General features: G+C 28.6%; 1 long non-coding RNA gene across 1 annotated transcript; it reads right to left on the bottom strand.

The window, feature by feature from the left end:
* Nucleotides 1-4,781: 4,781 nt before the first annotated feature.
* LOC120147975 lies at nt 4,782-6,099 on the bottom strand. Its single transcript, XR_005518330.1, has 3 exons — nt 5,599-6,099; nt 5,456-5,515; nt 4,782-4,875 (listed from the first exon to the last, which is right to left on the bottom strand). It is a non-coding gene; the product is annotated as an uncharacterized LOC120147975 (long non-coding RNA).
* Nucleotides 6,100-8,527: the final 2,428 nt, after the last annotated feature.

Genomic DNA, 8,527 nt, shown 5'->3' with positions numbered 1-8,527 from the left:
AGTTGTTTCGTTACTTTAATCATTGTTTCCCTCCTTTTTAAACCATATAAATCAATTTTTTTTGTGAGTGCTATGCGTACATGTATATATGACCCACTTTGTTTTATATTATGCTTTATTATAATATATGAAGAAATGTATGGCACATGTAATTTCAATATGTTTACACTTTCTAAAAAATGCTTAATTCATAAAGTTTGTGTTTTCATGTTTACAAAATATATTTTTTTATCAATTTGATTATGACATAATTTTGTTTCCCTTATTATAATTTATTATATCTTTAATTTAAGCATCAACTTGTTTGACTTTTGGGTCTAATTTGTTTGACATGATATGTTTGTCTCATTTGTTTGTTAATTTTGTAGCTTATATATATATATATATATAAAAGTTGATAATTTTCAATTAATTCGTTGTATATAATATATATATATATATATATAAGTTGATAATTTTCAATTAATTCGTTGCATATGGTTAATGTGTTATATATATATATATTATGTATAACTGCATCTTATAATTTACATTTATTATTTCTCACTTTAAATACAAAGTTATACATGTTACATGTGTACGTTATGATAGTTTATTAAATATTGTAATATGCTCGGTATTTTATTATTTTTATTTTTACTTTATTTTTATATATTAAAGGTATATATATATATATATATATATATATATATATATATATATATATATATATATAACATGGTAATAGTGACTTTGAATTTTTATATTTTCTTGATTTAACCATTAAATTTATTATATGTGTTAAGGTTATATTATTTTATACAATAAAACATGAAATATCTCCTTAACTAACTAGGAAGGTATTTTAAATGATTATTGGTATAAAATAATACCTTTGATGTTGTTTTATGGGGTCAAAAATCAAATTAAATTTGAATTTATAAATTTCATTGCAAAGACATTAATTAATCGACTACGTACCGATTTAGGGTGCTGTGGGGTTGCTAATCCTTCCCCACACGTAACCGACTCCCGAACTCATTTTCTGGTAACGTATACTTCAATTTATCGTTTTAATTAAAATTAATTTTTATTTAAAATAACAAAAATGTTTTTGGGTGTCTAATTACATCCTAATCAAAGATTGGTGGCGACTCATCGAACCGTACCTTTTATTATAAAAAGGAATCCTAAATTTTTCGAAACGAGAAAGGGTTTTTAAAATCACATTGTTTTTATTTAAAAATCAATCAAAGAAATCAATAACTAAAAATGACGTGGTTTTTAAAATCTCGCTTGCCCCTCATTTAAAAATCGTTTCGACAATGGTTAAGGGTGAGTATCGATACTATAAGAAACAATATCGATATTGTTCATGTTTCAGGCATAAAAATCGAGAGTTTTTAAAAAAACCCCAAAAATTTCAACAAGTGACCAAAATGTAAATTTTGAAAGTTTGGTGGCTAAAGTATAAAATTAGAAAATGTCATAGACTTAAAGAATAATTTTGAAAAAAAGTTATATATTTTGGTCCTATAAATGGATAGTTTAACTTAAAAGAAGGATTTTCTTGTTTATCAGATTTTTGATCCGAAGTTTGTAGAAAAAAATTAAAGTTGGGTAAAATGATCGGATATTCGAATCAATCAAAACTTTAAAAAAATTAAAGGATGGTAGTATGAGGTTAGAAATACTGTTTTCTTATTATTTTAATGTGAAGAATTCAAAGTGGATCAGTTAGATTAAAATAATTTACCCTATTTTAGTGAAACATTGGAATTTAGGGACTAAATTGAAATTTTAGAAAATTGGAAGGGCAAACTTAGAAAGACAAGCTTTGGATATTTTATTTATTTTATTTTACTTTATTGTCTCACTAAGTGTATCCTTAGTGTGTGTGAGTGATTCACACGCAGATACAAGAGAAAAAGTGAAAAGTAAGGCACACATCAGTATCACTCTGAGGATTTTGGTCCATCACCAGAAATAAATAAATAAGGACATCTTATTTGACATTTTTAATAAGTAGTGGCATGTATATAAGGACATTTTAACTATTTAGACTTGAATTTGTATAAATTGTTGATATTACAAATAAATAGATTTTAGTTATTTTTTTAAAAAAATTGATAATTTAAAAGTAGTAGTTTTATTATAGGGTAAACTACACAGGAGACCACCAAACTATGGTCATTAATCAATCTTGCCATCGAACTATTTTTTGTCTAAATTTGACCACCAAACTTTTTAATTGATTCAATCAGACCACCGCACCGTTAATTTTAACTGACTTGGTGACATGTCCGTCAATAAAATTTGCATAATTATATATTTGGTCCTTAATATTTACATATTTTATCAATTTAGTCACTATTTTAATTCAATTAAATAAATTTAACTATTCAATTAGAACATGACACGTGTCAATACATGATTGAAAGATTTTATTTATGAATTTTAAATTATTTAATTAATTGATTTCTAACCAATCAGGTGGTGACACGTGTCACCACCCCGATTGAAATGGAAAATTGAAGAACAAATTTCGATTTGACTTGTAAAACTGTTGGGCCAAAGCTCCCCAATGGTTCTAACTTACAACAATTTCTATTTAACTTGTAAAAGTTTGTTAATGATACAAAAAATTAAACAAATTATTTGTTTAAATAAATTATTTTTTCTTTAACTGTTAATCGAACCAAAATTTATTTGAAAATTATTAATCGAACAAATTAACCGTTAATCGGTTAATAATTTTAAAATAAATTTTGGTTCGATTAACGGTCAAATAATTTCGGTTCGATTAATGTTAAAGAAAAAAATTCGGTTAATTTGGTTCGGTTAATAATTTTCAAATAAATTTCGGTTTGATTAACGGTCAAATAATTTCGGTTCGATTAATGGTTAAAGAAAAAAAATTCAGTTAATTCGATTCGGTTAATAATTTTTAAATAAATTTCGGTTCGATTAACGGTTAAGGAAAAAATAATTTAATTTATTCGTTTAATAATTTTTAAATAAATTTTGATTCGATTAACGGTCAAATAATTTCGGTTTGATTAATGATTAAAGAACAAAAATCGGTTGATTTGGTTCGATTAATAATTTTCAAATAAATTTTGGTTCGATTAACGATTAAAGAAAAATAATTTATATTATTCAGTTAATTCAGTTAATAATTTTCAAATAAATTTGGGTTCGATTAACGGTCAAATAATTTTGATTCGATTAATGGTTAAAGAAAAAAAATTCGATTAATAATTTTCAAATAAATTTCGGTTCAATTAACGGTCAGATAATTTCGGTTCGATTAATGTTAAGAAAAAAATTCGGTTAAATTTTGGATCGATTAACGGTCAAATAATTTCGATTCGGTTAATACTTTTCAAATAAATTTGGTTAATTTGGTTTATTTGAAAATTATTAACCGATTAACGAATAATTTGGTTCAGTTAATAATTTTCAAATAAATTTCGGTTCAATTAACGGTTAAAGAAAAATAATTTATTTTATTCAGTTAATTCGGTTAATAATTTTCAAATAAATTTGGATTCAATTAACGGCCAAATAATTTTGGTTCGATTAATGGTTAAAGAAAAAAATTCGGTTAATAATTTTCAAATAAATTTTGGTTCGATTAACGGTCAAATAATTTCGGTTCGATTAATGTTAAAGAAAAAAATCGGTTAACTTAGTTAGATTAATAATTTTTAAATAAATTTCAGTTTGATTAACAGTCACATAATTTTGGTTTGGTTAATAATTTTCAAATAAATTTGGTTAATTTGGTTTATTTTAAAATTATTAACCAATTAACGATTAATTTAGTTCGGTTAATAATTTTTAAATAATTTCGATTCAATTAACGGTTAAAGAGAAAATAATTTATTTAAACAAATAATTTGTTTAATTTTTTATCATTAACAAACTTTTACAAGTAAAATAAAAGTTGTTGTAAGTTAGAACCATTAGGGAGCTTTAGCCCAACGATTTGGGTGCTTGGTTACTCTCCCCCACAGGCAAAACCTCGCACATATTTGTTCTTTAATTTTCTATTTCAATCCGGATGGTGACACGTGTCACCACCTAATTGGTAAAAAAAATCAATTAATTAAATAATTTAAAATTGATAAATAATATCTTCCAATTATGTATTGACACATGTCATGTTTTAGTTAAATAATTAATTTTTTTTAAATAAATTAAAATAGTGACTAAAATGATAAAATATATAAATATTAAAAATCAAATATATAATTATACCAATTTTATTAACGAACACATCACCAAGTCTATTAAAATTAACGATGCGATGGTCTGAGTAATTCAATTAAAAAATTCATGGTAGAATTGAAACAAAAAATAATTTGATAAAAAAATTAATTAATAATCATAGTTTGATGGTCTCCCGTGTAATTTACCCTTTATTATATTGCATTTATATATGCACAAAATGGATTTTCAAATAAATGTTATTATTATAAATTAAAAAAATAAATTTTCTCACATTTTCAAATGGTAAAAGTTTTTGTATAAATGATGTGATACTTTTGACGTGTACGGGTACTAATACAGGATGTAGATGCTCGTTTTGCCGGGACTCTCTTTCAAATTTTATTCCATTTTTATATATATTAGTTATTAGTTATTATTACCAAGTTGTGCATGTGATTATCTATTTATCTATTTATATTATCATGTGTGTGTTTAATTATGTACTGTGTTTAATTATCTATGTAGTTATGTTTGTGATCATATATATATATATGTTATGATAATTTAATTCACTAAATGAAGGTTTTATGTTTACAGGCCCGAAAAAGAAAAAAAAATGATAACAATTACAACATGCTTGGAACAGATGAATCCCGGAATTCGGCAAACCCGTTGACAAATCTGCACCCAACAGCAAAACTGAAGCAAAATCGGCAAAATCAAACCAAAGTCAAGAAAATACCTAACCCCGAAGATTAGGGGATGTTTTCACCTAAACCTGTCATTATACTACCAAACACAAGAAATTAACATGCAAGATGACAAGGAGATTCGGTGAAGAAGAAGAAATAAATCGGAGGCAGAAAAGAGATCAGAAAAAAGGCGGGAATTTTCAACGAACGGGGGATTTCGGTCATGAAAAAACATAGCACATAGAGAGGGCAGACCACAACCAGAAAGCAACCAAAAAATTCACCAAGGGGAGGATTCGAACGGGGGATTCGTTGTAAGAAAGAAAAAAACAGTGTAAAAGGGATTCGGCCCTCTTTTCCGAAAAGAATAGAAGCAAGTTTTGTTTTAATTTACTCTCCCAATCGAAAATCAATTTTCACAAAAAGGGCAGTAGCATCCTCTTAAGCAAAAACAACCAAAAACAGAATACATTAAAGTGGAGGTATTTCATCTTATTTTGTTTATTTTTTAGTAACTATTTGTGTCTGTGGTATTTTGTTTTGGACGAGGATTAGGGTTAGAGGCTCACCGAGATCCTGTTTGAACCACTGTGGCTTGAGACCGAAGCGTGGAGATTTGTTCGAAAGACCTTGCATAATAGTATTAGGGTTCTTTTTTATTTTAAAGTTTTGAAATAAAAATAAATGAAGAGAATGAGACGGTTAGAGGTACCTTTTTATGTGGTTTCGTCGCTGGCGTTAGAGAATCTTAGAGCCATCTTCGGGGAAGAGAGAAGGCAGCGAGTCACAAGAGTAAAGAACCTGGTTCGTGGAGGCCCTAACACCGAAGAGAGCCTTCGTCCTTCGTGTGTTTGGTCTTCATCAGAGAACCCAAACTGATGCCTTGGTGGTTGGTGGCCATGGTCTCCATCTTCTCTTCAAAGAAAGAAACAGCTGAGGAGCAGTGGGGTTAGAGCCTATGGGATCTCGACCGACAGTGTTGTGGCCTTTGGAGATTGGTGGTCGTGAGAAAATAGAAGAGGGGTCGAAAATGAGCGGCGTGAGGGGGTCTCGAGGGTCTCGGTTGAAAGTGTGAGTGGGTGTCGGTTTGGAGTGTTGAGGCCAGCGAAGATTGGTGGCTGGGGTTTCTTGGGACTGATCAGCGCCGCATGGAAGATGTAGAAGATAGGGGAAAGCGGTAGACTAGAGAGAACGGCGCTGGGGAGATGTTAGGTTTAGCAAATGAGTTAGGGTTTTCATTTTACCCAATATATTATATAAATTATTTCACTAAAACGACCGCGTTTCAGTAGGTTAAGTCAATCCGTGTTTTAAGAGTCGGGTAATTTCGTTTGAAATCCATCAGTGTTTGAAATGATACGTTTTAGTCCTCAAATCGAGTCTTTTAAATTTTTTAATTCAGTCTTTATGCTTTATGCGCATTTAATTTTCGTTCTAAAATGTTTATTTATTTAATTTATGTTGTTTAGATATTAGACTTTTAGGTTTTTGCGTATTACATTTTGGTTGTGGGTATGTTTGGGTTTATTATATTTTTAGTCCCTTTTATTAATCATATTTTTATTTTAGTTTTAGTAATTGAAATGGTGTAATGTTTGTTTTTCACTTCAATTGATATTATTTTGTAGTTAAGATGGTAATTTTCTATTCTTTATCATTTAGTACCTAGTTTAAATAGTTTACTTAGTTTCTTAACTTTGTATTTTTAAGTGTTATGTTTCCTTTTATTTATTTTAGTCATATTGGTGTATTACATATTAATATATATATATATATAGGGTATAATGTGTGGTAATAAAATATGTATATAATTGTTGGAATTAAAATAACATTGCATGATATTTTAATCATAATAATTGTTTAATTAATTTTTGCATATATCCTCATGTGCATAATTTGATATTATATAATAATTGGATTAAGGGTAATACCTTTGTAATTTAAAATTATTTTAAGTGGGTTGTCTAAACTTATTAGATATTCGTTTTTGACGATTTTAAATTAGAAGTGTATCCCATTAGTGACACCTAAAAATTGATTCACTTTAAAATTTGGGAATGGAAGAAAAAGAAATATTCGGCTATTTAAATTTGTCGAGAAAATGTTATTATAACTCATTTAAGACTTTCGGTATTTATAAATATTCGAATATTCTTTATCTTTCTAAAGGCTGGGTAATTTTAATTTAATTTATTTTGGTGCTTTGAATATTGTAAAATTCATGTTGTTGTTTTGTTGGGAATCATAAATCAAATTAAAATCGAACTTGTAAATTTCATCGCATAGACGTTAATTAATCGACTAGGTACCGATTTAGAGTGTTGTGGGATGTTAATCTTTTCCCACGCGTAATCGATTCCCGAACTCATTTTCTAGTAACGCAGAACATCATTTTTTGTTTTAATTAAAATTAATTTTTTATTTAAAATAGCAAAAATGTTTTATGGTGTCCAATAACACCTTAATCAAATATTGGTAGTGTCTTTTCGAACCGTACATTTTTATCATAAAGGAAATCCTAATGTTTTTAAAAATCACATTTACTTTTTAATTAAAAAAAATCATGAATAGAATAATTAAAAATAGGTGTGGTTTTCAAAATCTCACTCGCCTCTTAGAGAAAAAAATCGTTTCGACAGTTTGGCAACTTCACCGGGGAACTTTTTTTTAGAGAGTCGGGCCTATAGTCGATTAATTGATTGTATTTACAATCGAAAGTTATAAATTCGTTCTAATTTCGTTTTTGATCCCCTATTTGGTTTTAATATTGTTTGTTAACCAATAAATAGTTGTACTGAACTGTTTGCTAATGGTTTCTGATTAATTATGTCTAAAGAGGATTTTTTTGAGTGTTTTGTGATTATGTGTTGTTTTATTTTCATTTTTCCTCACACACTACTTAGTTGCATTATCATGACATGAGCTAAAACCCTGCTCCGTCATATTAAAGTATGAGTGAGAGACTATGCCATCGTGTGGTTTTCACCTCCGCATGGGATAGTGGATCGCTCCTAGAGCTCACGCCTTATGGTTCTCGTGATGTTATTCACCTCCGTACGAACATAAAAAGGTGTGTTCGCTCGAATTGAACTCGATCCCCTAAAGCCTGTGATGGGCCAAAATTGAGGGTTCGATAGCCCAATAGGGCACCGACAAGGACAATTCGAGAACTTATTACTTTAGAACCGAACCCAGCATATAGTAAACATAGATCCCAAACCTAGTTCGAGCCTGACCCGAACCTTAGGAATCCTGTGAGGAGGGTACACATGGAAAAGCATTTTGAGTCATTTATTTCTACTTTTCGAATAAATGTATGCGAACTAGAGATCATGCGGTTAGGTTTATTTCTCAAACCAGCATGCGAATAGATATCATGCGGTTATGATTTTTCTTTGAATAACAAAGCATGGGGTAGATATCATGTTGGGTAGGATCTACTAAAGCATGATTGGGTAGTCAGCATGTGAGGGTAGGTTTTATTTAATGATTACGATACTTATTATCTTGTTGTTTAAATTATGTGTACTAACCCATTTTGGTTTTATGTCTATTTTATTTTGGATTTATTTCATTTGCATCTTCATGTCTTCCAAAGGTGTTATTGACTAATAAGAAGACTGGTCATAATGAGACAAGAA

The sequence above is a fragment of the Hibiscus syriacus genome, unplaced genomic scaffold, assembly GCF_006381635.1.
Source record: "Hibiscus syriacus cultivar Baekdansim isolate YM2019G1 unplaced genomic scaffold, ASM638163v2 tig00110945_pilon, whole genome shotgun sequence".
Classification (NCBI taxonomy): domain Eukaryota; kingdom Viridiplantae; phylum Streptophyta; class Magnoliopsida; order Malvales; family Malvaceae; genus Hibiscus; species Hibiscus syriacus.
This window is presented reverse-complemented; position numbering and strand designations above follow the sequence as displayed.